Source organism: Hevea brasiliensis, chromosome 2 (assembly GCF_030052815.1).
Source record: "Hevea brasiliensis isolate MT/VB/25A 57/8 chromosome 2, ASM3005281v1, whole genome shotgun sequence".
Taxonomy (NCBI): domain Eukaryota; kingdom Viridiplantae; phylum Streptophyta; class Magnoliopsida; order Malpighiales; family Euphorbiaceae; genus Hevea; species Hevea brasiliensis.
In genome coordinates this window covers 56,754,853-56,775,926 of record NC_079494.1, presented here as the reverse complement: position 1 = coordinate 56,775,926, position 21,074 = coordinate 56,754,853, and positions in this window count along the sequence as shown.

Here is a 21,074-nt window from a genome sequence, read left to right as displayed (position 1 = left end):
TTGACCCCGAGAGCTGACTCCTGACCTAACTGTCCAATAAAATCAGAGGAAATAAAAATTTTTGAATCAAGATTAGATTAAAGAACTAATGAAAAATTTTAGAAAATTGAAAAAAAAAAGAAAAAGGTTTATTGCATCATGTGGATGACATCATTGTGATGTCAAAATTCAATTTTAATTTCCCAACTTTTTTGACCAAGTCAAATACATAAAATTTCACTTAAAATACCTAAAAAATTAGAAGGAAAAGTCATTTCTTCTTCCCTAAAAAAATTCAGCCGGCTCCCATTCTTGTCTCTTTCTTTTTCTTTTCAATTTCCTCCATTAATGGTCATTTAAGCTTCTTAAACCCCATTATTTCTTCACAAATTTCATACTCACCAAAGTAAGGTCTTGCTCTTTGGCTTTGATAGAGAGATTTGAAATAAGAAGGATAAAAAAGAAGTGAATATTTGGAATTACAAATTCTTCTCAATAAGTAAGTCCCTCTTTCTAACTTAATTTGAGTAAAATGCATAGAAATGAGCTTGAATAAGTAGCAAATTACATAGAAACTCAAGAAATCACTCATGTATGAAGCTTTATGAAATTTGGTCAGCATGAAATTAATTAGGGTTTGATAGAAATTGTTAGAATTAAAGAGGTACTTGTGACACCCCTTACCCGACTACAGTGTAGCCGAGCAAGTTATGCCACTCAGTGTGCCGAGCACTCTATTTTATCTTAATTCATTTTTATTCTTCCTTTTGAATATAACTTGTGAAATATAATTTATTTAAGCCATTTATCGAAATTATTATTTATTTGAGGTTCCGAAAATTTTAAAGAAAATCCGGCGGAGTACCGGCTAAAAATGGAGAAAACCGTTCTTCGGAACCTGTGAAAAACACTTCCAATATTCACATTCAATCATTTCCAAACTCCAATATCAAAATCTCATCAATATTTCTCAATTTCAGTTCTCAACATTTGTCAACCATTCATTTCTCAATCATTCATCCATCTCATATGATACCATGCATATATCATAGATAAACATTCACTTTTCCATTTACAACCACACTTTACATTATTTACATGAATATCAAAATATATTACATAAGTTCAAATACATACGAGAAAATAAAATCAATTACAAAATACCAAAATGACATCTAGCGTCCTACCAATGCACTGCTGACAGTGAGGTGACACAGACACTATGCAGAACTGTGAACTGCCTTACCGAATCTGTGGTCTACTGGCGCTCTGTCCAATCTTCAGTACCTACGCATTGCAAAAGCGACGCACTAAGCATAAAGCTTAGTGGTGCAAATAATAAAATAGAAAGAAATAATATGCAACATAAAAATCATAATTTCTTAGCCATTGTGTTCATAAGAACTGAATAATTACCAACTTAGTGTTTAGTCGAGGGCTAATTACGTTTTATGATATTTACTTCTTCATGAATTTTAAGTTTTCATTGTATTCTATCGTAATCATTCCTGATATTTAGTTTTCGTATTTTCTTTAACAATCAGTTCAATTACAGTTATACTTTTCCATGCCCAAGTAACCTATACAAATCGACCGGACTGGATAAACGGGTAAACTAGCACTGGGTACCAGGAACATCGGGCCAACACACCCTCGGTCACAATCTGTCTCCCGGTGTGAAAACAGAATGGCTAATAAGCCATATAAGCAATAAGCCAAAAAGACCAGTAAAACATCATAATCGATAGCCATAGGCTATCACATCACAGAATGGCAATGAAGCCATATATCATACATAGTACTGCTATCAGAACCCTATTGGCATGCCAACCTATCCAAACCAATCACATTAGGCCTACTAGGGCATTTGATACTTTTGAATTCTTCAATTTTTTTGAATTTCAAGTTTTTATGTCACTATTCACTTCAATAGTCAACAAAAAGTTGACTTTTGCATAGAACATAGGTGCATTGGTTTTAACACTCCCAATGTACCCCATTTTGCATTTAAAACTTGTTAGTTTTGGTCACTTTCTTAAAGCTTAGGTCATTTTGGCAAAATTGCCAATTTTTGGTTTTGGTGTGACTATTCACCTCCTTGGTCAACAAAAATGTTGACTTTTGGAATAAAAATGTGTACATTGACTTTGGCACTCCCAACATACCACATTTGGTGTTTAAAACTTGTTGGCATTAAGTGTTAATACCATTTCTAAGTTTAACCCAACACAAGCAGAATTTTCAGTTTTGGTGAGTCAACTTCACTGTTCCATTGGATACTGTTACTGTTGGAATTTGAAGAAATGTAAAACATGAAAGTTGTTCCTTATTTTGTCTAGTTGAATTTCCTTTTTTGAATCACTCCATTTGGAGTTTTGTAGCTCTAGATATGGCCCAAAAACCCAAGCTGTCCGGATGTGCATTCTGCAGAAAATTACCATTTCTATAGTGCATGAACAGTGATTGGAACCACTTGTTTGGATGGGTTCTGGCCATAATTTGGGGTAGGTTCCTTCATGAAAGTTTTTTGTCTATATCTTAACTTGTTGCTGTAAAACTTTCAGGTCAATTGACCTAATCTACAGTGAGTTATGGCCAAATGAACAGTTACTATTCATTTGGTCAATTCTACAAAATTCAGTGCAGGGTATCCGGATTGGGGCCAAGTTTTGGTCCTCTTGCTTTGGTCTTTTGGGCATGGTTTCTTCAGCAAAAATGTGCCATTATAAGCCTAGTTTCATGTCCAATTGGCCAAACACCAATTGGACTAACACAGCCCAAGTTATGGCAGTGCAAAGGGACTGAATTTTCAGTCCCTATGCTGTTGCCCTAGGGCAGCCTGCAATCCTCACTTTGCAATCTCATTTTTCTATCCATTTGTTGTTCAAATTACCTAAAATGGTCACTAATTGACCATTAAAATGCTCTCTAATAATTTCCTAAGCCAAGTCACATTTTCACCTTTCCAAACCCTAATTCAAATTCATAGTTTATGCCATGTATCTTAGTAGCTACCAATGCATTGTTCATATGTTTATCACTTCAACATGGTTTCTATTCCACTCTAAGCTCATCAAAACACTTCCCCTTATTCCATAGCTAGGGCAGCCAAAATTCAAGATGTTATACACATAAGTTTTTGTTAATTTAAATCACAATTCTTACTAGTTTCAAGTCCTAAACCATGAAAATAAAGAGTTTAATGGATATAGGTGCACTAACCTTAGGAGGGCAGAATTTTCCCAAGCAATTCCTTCACTTTCTTGGCTTTTCTTGGCTGCCAAACACTCCTACAAGGTGTGTGGACAAGTTTTAATGAAGAGACCTAAGGGTTTTAGGGTAAGGAATCAAAGATTGGAAGGTATAAAAAAATAAAAGCTATGGAGGAAGAAACTCACGTTTTGGCTGGTTGAAGATGAAGAAGGAAACCAGAAATTTTTGGTCTATTTTTGACTCTTTTAAGTGTTTTAAGATTGCTTGTTAGATGGTGATTGGTTAGGAGTAAGATAATGACATCATGTGATGTCATTATCCTTAATTTCCACTATTTTTCTTTGCTTTTCTTTTCTACCACATTTCAATTTAATTTTTAGCAATATTTATTCATATTTTGAGTCATAATAATTATTTACTTAACTAGACAAGTAGGCCAAAAATCACCTCTGAAGGCGAAATGACCAAAATGCCCTCCGTTTGGCTTAACGGGTCAAAATTGTCTGTACCGACTGAAAAATTTTTCTAAATATTTTCTTGGCATTCTAATGCCATAGGAACCTCAATGACCCTTCTCTGGAGTCCCAAAAATTATTTAATGAATTTTTACCCGGGTTTAGGGCTCCTCGTTGCGAGAACCGCAACTTCCCTCCGGTTACCCATCGCTTGGGCACCGGCTCGTTTTACTTGGTTGTATTTTATTTTCTAAAATTTTTACTAAATTTTTCTTATTAATATTTGAGTTAATTATAGTTCCTCACTTTAGTTTAAATATTTTTTCGGACGTTCTAGCTGTCCGGACCGACACCGGTCACCGGAACAGTAGAATGTACGGAGTTGTTACGGGGAGGGGGTTAATAAATTGGCAAATGATGTCTTTGACTTAGTTTAAGGAAAGAAATGACCATTTGTGACCTAATTAAGTATGTTAGAAGTGTTTGAATCAAAGTCAAATACGGATTGGGTATGCACCATGACCAAAAGTCAACTTTGAGGGACCAAAAATGAAATTTTACAAGTCCAATTGATATGGGACCAATTGGGGATGAAAATAGGCACTAAATGACACAATTTTCATTTAGGAAGCCTGCCCAAAAGGTGACTAAAACCTAGTGAACAAAGTGACCGAAGTCGGAAAATCGCAGGCTGCCTCTGCACAAGCTGACCAAATGAACAGTGTTTGTTCATTTGGTCATAACTCAAGCTAGGCAGGTCAAAATGACCTGAAATTTCACCAGTGGTTAGATGAGATATATACCTAAAACTTTCATGAAGAACACCAACCCAAATTATGCCATTAACCCAATCAAATTACTGAGCAATGTTGGTGACCTGAATCTACAGACTGTAGATTTGTCATTTGAACAGTAAAGTTTCAATGGCTATAACTCTCTCTAGAAAACTCTGATTGAGGTGATTCTTGAACCGATAGAAACCTAAGGCATAGTAGAACATTTCATATGAAGAAAGTTAGACCAAATTATGGACCTAACTTGATCAAATTACTGACTGAAGTTGGTTCAACAAATCTGCAGAACCAAATGCTACAGCATGAACAGTAAACGTAATTTGCTTATAACTTGAGCTACAAAACTCCAATTTGGGTTATTCAAAAAGGAGAATAAACTTGAGATAATAGGGAACATTTTCTATGAAGAAAGTTTTGCCAAATTTCAATAGTAAACTGACCAATGAAACAGTACAATTAGGGACACCAAAACTAAAAATTTGGCAATTTTGCCTAAAAGACCTAAGTTTTGAGAAAATGACCAAAATCAGCAAGTTTAGTGACCAAAATTTTGTATGTGGGTGAAGTTGAAATTCCCATACCTATTAAGCCTTAGAAAGTCAACAAATTAACTTGAATAGTGTAGTGAATAGTAACCCGAAGCACAAAATTTCAAAAACGTCGAGTTTAGCACGTTAGAGCTAGGTAAAAATGAGGCTAAATTTATTTTGGATTTATTTTAAGTTCTAGTACTGAAACATTATAAAATTTTGTGTTTCAGTTGAAAAGAATATCGGGAAGGAACCCGAGGAACCGAGTCGAGGCTAAGGGGCGACTCACTTGAGGTTTGTGCACAACATCACTATGCTTTAAAATGTAGTGATAAAGTGAGTGAAACATGTATTTTACATTTGCTTTGAATTGTTGAAAATTTATTTGTGACATTAGTTATGATGTTTTGACTTAAATTGTTGAAAGTTATTGTGTATATTTGAAATGACAATGTTTAGCAAATTGTTAAGATAAGTTTTGAAACCACAGTGTCATGACCATATATTTGAACACCTCACTAGCATGACTAGTGGGGGTAATTAGTTTCGAATTTTAATTCCTTCTCTGGAGAAGTGTTGAGGTGTGCCAGTAGAAGAGGATGTGAATGGATATCCACATATTTGAGCTAGCTAGCCTTGTGATGTGATTTCTCTTTAGCCTCTGGCTATTGAGATTTTATTTATTTCGAATGGCATGATTTAACTGTGGGTTTTATGAAATGTGTTTTGATACTTTGAAATGAACTTGGTTTGCATTTAAAATCTCATAATGCATGATTTGTACTTAATTCTCATGTTCAGCCAAATTTTTGAATAAATGTGGCTTAAGTTTTGCATAAAGATTATTTTAGTATCTTGTGCACCACTGAGTCCTAGTACTCAGTGATAGCTTCTATTGCTGTCGCAGATACAGAGACTAGAAGAGCAACAGACTGAGCTGCTAAGGATTGAGGATCTTTCTGTTTTGAAGCTATCGGGTATAATTTATACCCTGATTGTAAATATTTCTTTTGATGTATGTATTGCATATAAATGTATGGACATGTAAATGGGTCTTGAGCAGCTTGTACAAAAATTTGTATGAAGTTTGTAATAAAGTTTAGTTTGTGTTTCTTTTGATATAAATTTGTAAGGATGTATATAAATTGTTTTGTCTTTAATGAAATATGAGTGGAACTATTTTGTTTAATTTGAATGAAATGTATTGCTAGTATTTTGAGGTTTATTAAATTTTGAACTTGAGAAATTGATTGAAATGGATTGAGTTTGATTGTGAAATTGAAGTAGTTGTAGAGAAAAATTTTTAGAAGTGCTTTTTACAGGTATTTGAAGAATTGGTTTTTCAAAATACAGACAGAACTCTGTCAAAATTTTTATAAAATTTGCGGAAAAACAAAATGGACCAAAAATGTTAACTAGATTTACTTTTAATCATATGTTTTAAATACCTATTAGAAAATGCTCACCACTTGTCAAAAGTAAGAAAATTGTTTAAAATCCCTTGTAGGGTACTTAATGAGTTATCGGTAGGTGAAGTTTGATAGTTCATTAGGTACTCTGCGGGATCATGTTATGCCTTACAGAGGGGTAAGGTGTGACAGACTGCAGGTCAATTTTTAAGATTCTTATGAGCATAATTTGAGGAAGGTTTCTAAAACAAAGTTGGATCCCTATTTCTTAGGTTTCTGGAAAGGTATGACTCATATTAATTGGATATTTCTAGTGGGAGATATGACTAAAAGACTATTCTAGGGACAAATAAAGTTTGGTCAGATTCGAGGTTTTGATGCATTGATTTGTTCTAACAATTTCACCTAGTTGTCTTGATTTTTGGGTTTTGGTCAAAATACCAATTTTGTAGATCTATGTTTTGTGGACATTTTGCCATTAGTCTCATTACATTTGAATTCTTGTAGACCAAGTTATGGCCATTTTGCCAAAACTGGTCGGGTAAGTTTATATCCAGCAGTTTCTGGACAACCTAATTCTGGACAGTTTTGTGACCCAAATTAGGCCAGCAATTTGGTTTGGTTTAAGGCATTTCTGGGTTCTGCGGTCTTCATGAAAATTGTAGCCCTATGTCTAATCTTTCAAATAGTATAAAATTTAGGTCATTTGGACCAGTATAGAGGGAGTTATGACCAAATGAATATGCACAGTTTATTTAGTCATTTTCTGGGTTTTGTGCAGGGTCATCCAGATTGGGACAGTGTTTAGGTCAAGTTTTGGATAGAATTTGGGTATGATTTCTCCATGGAAAATGGAGTGTTTTGGGTTTAGTTTCACCTCCAATTGGCCTCATACCAATTGGAGTAACACACAATTAGTTATGGCTCAAAACTCAAGCTAGACTCATTGAGTCTTAAACCTGCAGAAAATGACACTCACAAATATTCAATCTCCTCCAACTTTCTTACTTCAATTTGCATTCATAGCACTTTTATAAGCAATAATCTCTTCTCAACCAAGTCAAATTCCAACAATTTCACAAAGTTCTCAATCCATGTACACAAACCCTAATTTCAAATTTCAAACTCAATCTACACCCATGCAAAACAATTTCAAACACATTGAAATTTATTAATCCACTTCCCTAACCAATTTAAAACCATCAAAACCATCAAATTCATCTTCTTTTTAGGGCTGTTAAAAATCAAGTCTCCCTTTTCTCAAGATTTTCTTTTGATTTTCATGAAATTTATACTTAGTTTAGCATGCTTCTTATACTTATAGAAGAAAGAATAATAGTTAGAGCACTAACCTCTTTTGTGACTTATTAAACTTCACTTCTATCCCTTTTTTTACTATCAATGGCTTCCTTATGGAGTGGGGATGATTTTTAATAAAGAGGACTATGGGTTTTGGGTGAGTGAATAAGGAGAGAATCAAGCTTTAAGCTTGAGAAAAATGGTGGGAGAGAGCATCCATGGTGGCCGGCTTAAGGAGAGAGAGAAGAGGAAGAAGAAGATGAGTTAGGTTAGGTGAGTTTCGTCTCTTGTGTCTATATATATATATATATATATATATATATATATATATATTTATTGTACTTTAGTTTTTTTTAAATGTCATAAATCCTTTTCTTTTCTTTTCTTTTCTTTTTCCTTTCTCTTCTTCTTCTTCTTAATTAAATTCATAAATTTTAACTTATGTTAATTATTTTATTCTCTCAAATTTTAATTTGACATTTAGGTCAAAAATTCACCTCTGGGGGTGAAATGACTAAAATGCCCTTCGCGGTGCTCATCGGGTTATTATTATTATTTTTGTACCAATTAATAAATTCTCTAAATTTTATTTTATTTTCTCTAAATTTTTCGTATATTTTCTTAATATTTATTCTATCAATTTATATCTCCTCACTATAGTTTAAGTGTAGTTCTAGACATTTTGGCTGTCCGAACAGACATTAGTCGTCGGAAAAGTAAAATTTACGGACTACCTACGGTGAGGGCGTTACAGGTAATGACATAGATATGTTAACAACTGTAAAAGTATGGTTGTCAAATACATTCTCCATGAAAGACTTAGGAGAGGCAACCTATATTCTTGGAATTCGCATTTATAGAGAAAGAGCGAAAAGAATAATTAGTTTATCCCAAAGTCTATACTTGGAAAAGGTGTTAAAGAGGTTTTATATGCTTGATTCCAAGAGAGGATTGTTACCAGTGAGACATAGTATCTACCTTTCTAAATAGATGTCTCCAAAGACACTTGAAGAAAGAGATAAAATGGCTAGGATTCCATATGCTTCAGCTATTGGAAGTTTAATGTATGCAATATTGTGTACTGGGCCAGATATCGCATATGTTGTTAGTTTGACTAGTAGGTTTTAATCCAATTCAAGTTTGGAACACTGGATAGCTGTCAAGAATATCCTTAAGTACATGAGAAGAACTAAGGATTTATTCTTGATTTATGGAGGTGGTGACTTGCAATTGGATGGTTATATTGATTCTGATTTCCAATCAAATATCAATGATAGAAAGTCAACCTCTGTGTTCATTTGTAATGGAGGTGTAGTCAGTCGGAAGAATTCCAAACAGAGTACGACTGTTGATTCCACTACAGAGGTCGAGTACATTGCTGCATCAGATGCTGCAAAAGAGGCTGTTTGGATAAAGAAGTTTGTGACAAAACTTGTAGTAGTTCCTTCCATTGAGTCAGCAGTTCCCCTCTACTGTGACAACAATAAAGCGGTTATACAGGCCAAGGAAACTTGATCTCAGCAAAAATCCAAACACATAGAAAGGTGCTACCACATTATCAAAGAGTGTAACAACCCTAAGTTCGGTAGTGCGTTCTACTGTTCCGGTGACCAGTGTTGTTCGGACAGCTAGGATGCCTAGAACTACACTTCGATATGAGTGAGGAGACATAAAATAATGAAATACAAGAAAAGAAAATACAAGAAAAACAAAGGAAAAATAATAGAAAAGAAATGTAACCAAGTTAAGCGAGCCGAGAACCCTAGCGATGGGTGACCGCACCGGGAAGTCACGGCGTGGACCGTTGACTAGCCCTGGACTGCGGGGAACCCTGAAAAATATTTTTAGGACTTAAATAGACCTCTATTGAAGTATAAATACCATTAAAAATATCAAAGAAAAATTAATTAATTAGTACAAAGAAAAGTGAGAAATCGAAAAACGGACAAAACCCAGTGTTACCAAAAAAATCCGGAATGCAACCCGAACAGGGGCATTGTGGTCATTTGACACCCCGAGTTGTCTTTTGACCTAAATGTCAATTAAAAATACATGGTATTACACTTGCAAAATGTCATGAAAAATTAAATTAGTGGTACCTAATGTAAATAGCAAAAATGGGAAGCTTAATGTGGGAAAATGAAACCTTAAGATTAAATTAACATTATCTTTCCACTTAGTGGTCCACTAACACCTAAAGTGGACCATTAATCTGATTACTTTCTTCTACCTCTTAAATTCCAGCCGAGACTAAGGAGGAAGAAAACCTCCATGGCCATTTGTTTCAAGCTTCATGCAAGCTTCATCCCTTCATCTCCAAGCCAATTTTCTTACCTTTTCCTTCACAAAAACTGCTCTACACCAATTGGGCAGCAGATAGGCAGCAAGAAGATCAAGTTCAGTCAAGGTTTTGAAGAGTTTCCAAAGTGGTAAGTTTGTATTTTTGGGTTATTGCTTCATTAAAGTTGGTAGGAATGTTATGGGTACTTGAATTGTGGAAAGAATTTTGAGGTTTGATGTTTAAAGGGAGAGCTGTATTTTTGGCAGCCATGGAAACACTTTGAAGGCAGTTTATTTTTGCTTGTAAATGATGAATTAAATGATTGATTAAATGTATATTCTGTAGGAAATTGTTTGGGTGATGTATACTTAGTATATGTAAATGTGAATTGAAATTTGAAGCTTGGAAATTAATGGATTGTAAATTCACTAATGCGGCAGGTTGTTGACTCTTGAAGAATGCTGGAATTCATGCTTGGTTTATGGTATGTTAATGTTGACTTGTGTTGGATGTTATGGCAGTTTGAGTGTATATATGATGGTGTGAAGTTGGACATGAAAAAAATGTTATGGTTAGGTGCTTGAATTGTTATAATTGAGTTGAAAAATTCTGCACTTTATGGCATTTGTTGAATGTAATTGTAAGCTACCAAAATGACCTATAATATGTTGTAAATTATGTTTAGGTTATGGTACAACCAGAATAGACTTGAATGTTGAGTTTGGTAAATGTTAGGAGTGATCCTTGATGTGTATGAAAGAAATGCAATAAGGCAGTTTGAGTTTTAGGCCTAGAACTTTGAGTGTGTGGCTCCAATTGGTATGAGACCAATTGGACGTGAAACTAGGCACAAAATGTGCCAACTTTCATGAAGGAAGCTTGCCAAAATTCTGCTTGCAAGGTAGCTTGAAAAATGACCAAATCCGGATTAAGTGCAAATAAGGCCTGAAAATTGACCATTTGGGCAGCAGTTAGTGTTTAGGCCATAACTCACTCAAAACAGGTCCAATTGACCTGAAATTTTGACCATGAATAGTTAAGACCCATATCTACAAGTCTTATGAAGACACTAAAGCCCAGAAATGACCATAAGCAAGTCAAACAGCTTGCACAAGTTCGGGTCCAAAAACTGGCCGAACCTAAAATGACCTAAAGTGACCTAAAGTGACCAATTTTGATGCATTTTGACCAGCAATAGTAAAATGACCATAACTTGGTCTACACAACTCAGAATGACCTGAAATTTTTCCCCGCGTTCCATAAGACATAGATCTAAAAGTTTGTAGTTTTGATCGAAACCCAAAAATTGAGGGAACTTGGCCGTCCGGCTAGGTCAAACTAGTATCCCAGAATCCAGCAAATTGCAAGAAAATGCAAGATACGTGGAAATGAATTCGGTAACATGTACCAACCCTAAAAGGCTACAAATGTGATATATTAGTAACATTAAAACCTAATTTACCTAGAATGCATCGAGGGTCGACATATTAGGTTGACTAAGCAAATAATAGAATTCAGTGAGTTACTTATCAAGCATTATCGTTAGAGACAGTTTAAATGAGTATTGAAACACTTTAAATTGTGTTTCTCAGTTAGCAAAGACTCAGGAAAAGGGAAGGAAACACTGAGTCAAGGCCAGGAGACAGTTATCAGAGGTTTGTGCACAACATTTATTTCTTTTGAACTTTTCAATTGAAATAAATTATGACTATTTGTATATTATTGTTTTTAGTTATGGAAATGTGTTTGAATGGATACTTATTGCTTGAAAAGCATTGTAAATGGTTTGAAACTGTGGAAAAAATTATTTAGTGTGATTTGTGAAAATTGAAGTTACTTATGAATTGTGTTGCCATTTTGTGAATGAAATTATGACTTTGGAAATTTATTGGATTCTCACGAATCATTTGAATAAAATGTTTGTAATTGATTTTGTGTTCACACTTAGCATAACAGTATCATATCATTCCTTCTCCATTTATGGGGCTGTGATCGTTTATTTTCCTTCTCCATTTATGGAGTCGTGATCGTTTATTTTTCTCCCTCTCTGGTTTACTAGTTGAGGTGATCGGATGAGTACTCATTATATAGCTAGCTCCCTTCCTCATTGATTTTGATTAGTGGGGTTGTGATTGCTTTGTCGTGGTGTACAACGCGGCATTGATAAAAAATTTTGTGTCATGGCTTAAGTTGTGAATGAATTGGCAACACTTCATTCTTAAATTATTCGACTAAATTGTGTCATTATGCGATTTGATAATTTGTGAAATGGAGTTTAAATTCTTATTGACATTCACTGGCTTTTGAATTTAACCATGTTTTGACTATTGAGATTTATTGTGATATTGTAAATTGGAGTTTAAATTCTTATTGACATTTACTGTCTTTTGAATTTAACCATGTTTTGACTGTTGAGATTTATTGTGATATTGTGAATTGGAGTTTAAATTCTTATTGGCATTCACTGTCTTTTGAATTTAATCATGTTTTGACTATTGAGATTTATTGTGATATTGTGAATTGGAGTTTAAATTCTTATTGACATTCACTGTCTTTTGAATTTAACTATGTTTTGATTACTGAGATTTATTGTGATATTGTGAATTGGAGTTTAAATTCTTATTGACATTCACTGTCTTTTGAATTTAACTATGTTTTGATTACTGAGATTTAATGTGATATTGTGTTAAATTCCTTATGACACTCATTGTCTTGAATTTAACTATGGTTTTATGTATCCATCATTTATATGATTTATGAAATTTGATTTAAAGTTATATTTGTTAATGTTATGCACCACTGAGACGTTGTCTCAGCGATAGCTTTTCATTGCTGTCGCAGGTAGATAGACGGACAGGGCCGCAGACTAGGCTGCTAGTACATCCAACGAGAGATCATCGGGTATATTGAGTATACCACATTTTGCATTTTGTACTGTAATGTATGTTCACTGTATGTATATATTGTTCTTCGTTTTGAGCAGTTGTAAATTAAAATTGTACATTGAAGTTGTAAAGTAAATTATGAGTATTTTGACTTGTAAAAATTGTATTATCTTTCTTTTATCTCAGTCTTTGAAAAATTATTGTGGATTTGAGTTGAAAAAGAAATTGTGTTGTTTAACTGTTGAAGTGGAGATTGAGAATTATATTGAAGTGCTTTTACAAGTTTTCTGAAGAACTGTTTTATCCAAAATACAGATGGCACTCTGCCAAAATTTTTACAGAAATTACTAATAGTCTAAATGTGTTAACTGTTTCAAGTCAGTTCACAAAAAGTTTTTAACACCTGTAAATAGTGCTCACCACTGTAAAATGAAGTAAGAAAAGTTTTAAAATCCCTTGTAGTGTATTTAATGGGTTATCAGTAGACAAAGTTTGTAATTCATTAGGTATACTACAGGATCATGTTATGCCTTACAGAGGGGTAGGGTGTGACAAAGAGACAGTTGGGCGAAGCGATGTAGCCATGCAGAAAATAGCATCAGCTGAAAATCCAGCTAATCTATTCACAAAGCCTATGTCACAAACTTAGTTAAACCAACATCTTGAGAAGATGGGTCTAATATATTGTAATGAATGGCTCTAGTGCTAGTGGGAGATTATTAGTAGTATGACCTAGAGCATATCATTTTGTATGTATCTTGTACATATTTTATTAATAAAAGGTGATTTCACTTTTTTGTTTATATAATGTATTTATGTGTAATAGAAAAGGTCCATTGATATTTTGTTAGAAATTCTATTCTTAAGTTGTTAAGAATATGAGTGACCGTATTTCTAGTATAAAGTATCATAAATTGGTTCACAATTGAGGATACTTCACACAGGACATGACTTATCCAGAAAGATTGTAATCATGTTTGTTCCCAAGGTATTTATATGAGATATAAATAAGATGGAGTGGTGAGTCTCATGCCACATAACAAATATGATAAACACTTATACATGATAAGTAGGCCGAACTAGTGATGCGTATGATAAGCACATGGAGTTTAATCTTATCAATGCATTGTTATATATCATATCAGTGCATATAATCTTTAGACCTGAGATAACATAGTTATCTTGTATATAGGTGGTTTGAGTTTGATACTGCTTTCATACTTATACTGTGTATGGGCATATGAGCATGTGCTGGCTCCTACTAGTTATATATGGAGATATGTGTTGATAAAGATGGAATCCGTTACCCTAAGTAAATAGGGATAAAATCCTATGTTCATTTAATTGTTCTTGATGTTTCAAGTTCCTGGTCAGGACAGACAGATTTAGTCAGAAAAGAGTTTCTGATAAGAAAATCTAATTAATCAATAACTAGAATTAAAAGAGAACATAATGTTCATAGCAAATGGGGTTTGACATTAACCATGACTCCAGCTCGAATTGGGATTTTACAACAGAGATATTCTAGTGCATGGTAACATATGATTATAGGTTCATTTAAGGTATTCCTTATTACTGATTGGGTGGCCATGGCACGCTATGCTAGGTGTCAACCATGGTCTATGAGATGCCTAAAATGATTATAGAAATCATTCATGATAAGAAAAAGTTTTGATGATATTAAAAGTTGATATCATATCTCATTGCCAATTAGTGATGAGCCTAGTAAGTCACACACATACACAAGTTAATCACCAAGTAAAATGTGATTTAATTGATTAATTAAAGAGTTTGATTGGTTAATTAAATAGGTTTGGTTTGCAATGAGATTGCAAAGTCTCTAACATGGCTTGAAACCAAAACTAGGTTATTGGATCTATAGTATAAGTTAAATTTATATTTAAAGTGTTTAAATATGAATTTAATTGTGAGAAATTAATTAATGGAGATTAATTAATTAATTTATATTTGATATAAATTGATTAGAAGAGGAGAAATAATGATTTTGGGTTGAGAACTGTAACACCCCTCACCTGTCTACAGTGTAGCCAAGCAAGGCGTGCTGCACAGCGTGCCGGAGCACCTAGTTTGTGATTATCTCATTTTTCTGAACTCAATTTGATTTAAGAAAGCTTTTATGTAAAATTCATAACATACTGGTTCTATTTTCATACTTTAATAAAATCAGTGTTTCAAAAATGATAATAAAAATCCAGCAAGGTGCCGTCTGTATTTCAGACAAACTGTCTTTCTAAACCTGTTAAAAACAGTTCAATATGATAATCTCAACCTTCCAACTAATTTTTCAGTCTCAAAATTTCATAGTTCCAAAATACAATCCATCATAATTTACATTCATCCAAACACTCCCCATAGGAGTTTAATATGTATAATTTATCACAAACCTTAAAGTTTTAGAATATACAAATTACATAACAGAATGTCAAAATACAACTGATAGTCATTACATAAGATCCTAAGTCCTACCATGTATGCAGTGCAGTGCAAATGACTCTGGACTCCTCTGCAGATCTGATGTCTCACCCGGTCGTAGGTCTGCTGGGCTCCCCATCTGTGTCTCCAATACCTACGCTTAGCAAAAGCAACATGCTAAGCAATTCTGCTTAGTGGTGCCAAATATAAAGAAATAAACACTAAAATAAAATAAATGAATTGTTTATAAATTTATGACATCGATATTCTTTGCAATTGTTGATTCTACTTTTATTTGCTAACCTTTTATTTTTGGTAATATTTTTTTTTGGTGGTGCCGTATGTCAATAAACTGAATTTAACTATTTAAATTTAATAATGCTTAAATTAACTGCTTGTGTAGCCTATACACTGACCAGACTGGATAAATAGATATACTGGCACTGGGTACCTAGTACCTCCGGCCATCACACCATCAGTAACAAAGTGTCTCCCGGTGTGCAAACAGTGTGGCTAAAAAGCCATATAGTCAATCTAGCGATAAGCCAAGTAGAATAACACAATTTGTATAGCCGTAGGCTATTAAAGTCACAGTGCGGCATAATAAGCCGTAAAAACACAGTATGGCATAAAGTCATTTACAGAACAGTTATCAGAATCCTATTGGCATGCTAACCTATCCAAACTAGTCAACTAGGCAAACTAGGGCACATTACAAATTAATTGTTTAATTTTTCATTTTTTTGAGCTTACTAGTTATCATGTAATTCATAAGACAATGAAAATGTTGACCTTTTTAGATAATATGGATAAGTTGATTCTAGCATCAACATGTCACAATTTGTAATTCAATATACTGCCAATATAATGCAATTTATCCTTTTCACAAGTTGGCATTCATTGCCAAATTACTTCGAGCTTCATTGTATGTAAATGTCAAAATTTCAGTTTTAGTGTGCTAGATTGGTCTATCTTAATGTCTTAGTTCTCTTGGTTTTTAGCTTCTGGTCAAAGAAGCAAAACTGTAGCTCTTTGTCTTATTGAACTTTTAGCACAAATTTCAGGTCATTCTGAGTTGTATAGACCAAGATATGGTCAATTTACTAAAGCTGGACAGATTGCATCTTTAGTGCAAAATTCGGTCAATTTTAGGTCAAATTCAGTTCTGGCAGTTTTGATACCCGAACTTGGGCAAGCAATTTGACTTAGTTCTGGCCATTTCTGGGATTTGGTGTCTTCATAAGAATTGTATCTCTATGTCTAAGCTTTCCATGGTAAAAATTTCAGGTCATTTGGACCTGTTTTGAGTGAGTTATGGTCATCTTAGTGACTACTATTCATATGGTCAAAAATTTGGGCTTGCACTTACCAATTCCGGATTAGGTCATTTTTAGGGTCAGTTTCTAGGCAGAATTTTGGCAACATTTCTACATGAAAGTTGGCCTATTTTGTGTCTAGTTTCACATTCCATTGGCCTCATACCAATTGGGGTTACCAATTATCACTTATGGTTCAATTTACCTACTGCCTTCACAACACAAAATCTGCACACAAAGAACACTTCCAAATGACACTTCTCCTCCTCCCAAAACTACAAATATACATACATTCATAATACTTCTATACCATTCATCATATCTCAATCATGTCCATTTGGGTAGAATATACAAGTGCTCCATGTACATTAGACAATCCTAATTTGCAATGTTAATTTCAACATAATATATACATGAAAACACTTGATTATTACATATACCTCACAACCATTACTTCACATACACTGCCCACAATTCATCTTCACCATAATTCATCAAGAAAATTCATGAAACCAAACACTAATTCATGAATTTAAAGGCTGCCAAAAGTGGTAGTTTGCTAAAGTGTCCAATTTGCTTTCCAAACCCTTAATTTCAAGTACTCAATGTACATATACATGAAAATTAATTTACTACAACTTTAAAATGACTAAATCAACATAAATTTCCATCCATTAGAGGTAAGAAAAACTCAACATCTTTGACTCTCATGGCTGCCAAAATTGAACAATTCAATTGCTCAACAATTTCTCAAAATTTCTTTCACCATTCAGCACATCTCAACCTAAACATGAAGTTCACTAAAGAAAGGAAGAAGAAATGGACACTTACCTCAACTTGACCTTCATAAAAACCTTGGAATTTTCTCTACTTTTTGCTGCCTATAGGTTTCCCAAGATGTGTAGATCAACTTTGATGAAGAACAATTGCAGAAATTATGGCTTGGTGATGGAGAGAGAAAGCTTCATGTATGGTGTGGCCATGGAGGATTTTGGGGTTCCATTTTCGGCAAAGAAGAAGAATGAAGAAGAAGAAGATGAAATGAGTGGGATCTGCTATCCCAAAGTCCCATATGTGTCTCAAATTAGGAGTTAGTGGAGCACTTAGGTTAGTTTTATTGTTTAATTATTCAAAGTTTCATTATTTGCACATTTACCTCATTTCTTTCACTATTTATATAATGTATTACAATTTAATTTTTTCATAAAATTTTCAAAGTTTAATACCATTTATTTTTAATGGACATTGAGGTCAAAAGGCAACTCTAGGTATCAAATGACCAAAATGCCCCGCTTCGAGTTATATTCTTGATTTTTCGATAACATCGATTTTTGTCTGTTTCTCGATTTTTCGTTTTTCTTTATACTAATTTATTAATTTTTCTTTGATATTTCTAGTATCAATTACATTTCAATAAACCTTTAATTATGTCTCAAAATTTAATTCCGAGGGTTCCCAGTAGTCCTGGGGTCGGCAATTGCCTTCACCGTAACTTCCCGGTGCGGTCACCCATCGCTACAGTGCCGGCTCGTTTAACCTAGTTTCATTTTCTCTCTTTTTTTTTTCTTTAATTTTTCTTGTACTTTCTTTTTTTTTATTTCATCATTATATGTCTGTTCACTATCAACGAAGTGTAGTTCCAGACATCCTGACTTGCTCGGACTGACATTAGGCCACCAGAGCAATAGAACGTATAGAATATGCAAAGAACACAAAATTAAAACACAAGGGTAATTTGGTCATTTCACATGGTGACATGTGGCACCATGAGATGGTGACACATGGCATCATATAAGTTTGCCATTTGTCTTCCTATCATGCAAGGTGATCAAAGTCAAGATTAAGTCTAGCTTTGACACTTGGCTTAATGTGATTAAGTCAATTAAAAAAAAATGCAATGTGGTGGTGACATATGATAAAGGGTTTAAGTGATTATTTGACCTAATTATAAAAGAGAAAAGAAAAGAAGAAACATATAACTCGCTCTTATCTCTCAAAGGTGGTGGCACCTCTCTCCCATCTCCTCTTCTTGCTTTCTTCATCAATTCAAAGAGGAATCATTCATTCCCTTTGAATTAAAATTGCTAGAAATTGTTTCTAGTGTCCTATACACACATATAGCCTCTCTAAAAGAAAAACCCCAAATTATAATTGGTTGGCAAGGCTTGAGAAGCAAAATTGAGGGCTGCCTATTATTGATCTTGGTGTGGACAAGCTAGAGGGACAACACTTGGGGTCCTACGAGCTTCTTAAAGGTGTCAATTTCATCCATAGTGCATCAAAGAGGTTAGTGCCCAAATTCCTCCTTCAAATTAGGTTTTAATTGAATTAATTTGTTAATTCACAATCTTGAATGGCAAATGAAGATCCTAATGCATATTAAAAGTGTTTTAATATGCAATTGAGCATTGAAATTAATTAGGCACTTAAGAGATGTGGCATGATGCATGAAACCCTAAAAGAAAAATTTTGAAATTCAATGCTCCAATGCACCAATTACCATGTTTCCACTCCTTCAGGCTGAACCCATTTTCAAGTTACTTAAGAAGAACAATACTGCCAAGTGGGATCAAGTTTGTTAAGAAGCTTTTGAAAGATTAAGCAGTACTTATCAAATCCGCTAGTATTGGTTCCTCCAATGATGGGTAGGCCGTTACTTTTATACACGGCAGTGCAACAAAGCTCGATGGGTTGTGTTCTTGGACAACATGATGACACTGGGAAGAAGGAAAGAGCCATTTACTATTTAAGCAAGAAATTCAACGAATGCATGTCGAGATACTCATTCCTGGAAAAAACTGTTGCGCATTGGCATGGACAGCGAATCGACTCAAACATTACATATTGAATCATAAAACATGGCTCATCTTTAGAATGGATCCAATTAAGTATGTATTTGAAAGCTCATTTATACCTGGAAGAATAGCAAAATGGCAGGTTATACTTTCTTAATATGACATTGTCTATATGATAAGAAAGGTAGTAAAAGGAAGTGTGATAGTTAGTCTCCTGGCTAAAAACTCAATCAATGATTATGAGGCTCTGGATTTTGAATTCCCAGATTAGTATATTAATGTAGTAGGCGATGATGTGGAGGGACCAGATGACGTGTGGCAAATGTATTTTGACGGAGCAGTCAATTTATCCAGTAATGGGATTAGGGCAGTACTGGTAGTCCTAGATGGAAAACATTTTCCAATAGCTGTTAAGCTAAGATTTGGCTGTACTAATAACGTGGCAGAGTATAAAGCCTGCGTGAGTGGCTTACAGGCTGCCATTGAAATAAAGATAAGGAAATTAGAGGTGTATGGAGATTCAGCTCTGATCATTTACTAAGTCAAAGGGGAATGACAAACTAAAGACCTGAAACTGATCCTATATCAGAAATATCTCAAACTAATCAAGGAATTTGAAGAGATTTCCTTCACTCACCTGAACCGTGACAAGAACTAATTTGCCGATGCCTTAGCTACTTTAGTCATGATGACTCAAATGGAGGAAGGGCAGATAATGCATTTATTACAAATTAAAGTAAGGAGTGAGCCAGTATACTACTTTATGATTGAAGAAGAAACAGGCAATAAACCCTAGTATCATGATATTCAGATGTACATCAAAAATAAAGAATACCCTCATGGGGGAAGCAGAAACAAAAGAAGAATGATAAGAAGGTTAGCGCTGGGATACTTCCCCAGTGGCGAAATCTTGTACAAGAGAACCTCCAACAGCGAGTTATTGAGATGCGTGAATGCAAAAGAAGCAAGGAGGATTTTTTTTAAAACCATGAAGGGAATTGTGCTACTCATGACAATGGGCATATGATGGCTAAGCAGATCCTAAGGCAGGGGTATTTCTGGACCACTTTGGAAAAAGACTGCATTGAGTACTTTCAGAAATATCACAAATGCCAAATTTATGCTGATCAGATAAATGTCTTGCCTCATCAGCTCTATAATCTTGTCTCACAATGGCCTTTTACACTATGGGGCATCGATGTAATTGGTCCAATTAATCCAAAAGCATCCAATGGACATAGGTTCATTTTGGTGACCATTGATTACTTTACTAAATGGGTTAAAGCTACCTCATATGCTCACATCACTCAAAACACATTTCTAAAGTTCTTTAACAATAACATTATCAGCTAGTATGGTCTTCCCGGTGAGATTGTCACTGATAATGCCAAGAATTTAAATGGTCTAATGATTCAAAAGTTGTGTGATCAGTACAAGATACGACATCTCAATTCATCACCATACCGACCCCAGATGAATGGAGCTGTGCAAGCTGCCAATAAAAATCTCAAGCGAATAATCGAAAAAATGACTCTCACTTATAAAGATTGGCATGATATGCTTCTCTTCGCCCTTCATGCTTATCAGACCATGGTAAGGACGTCGACTGGGGCAACTCCATATTCGCTGGTTTACGGGATGGAAGTTGTTTAGAGAATAGAGGTGGAAATTCCTTCCTTAAGGAT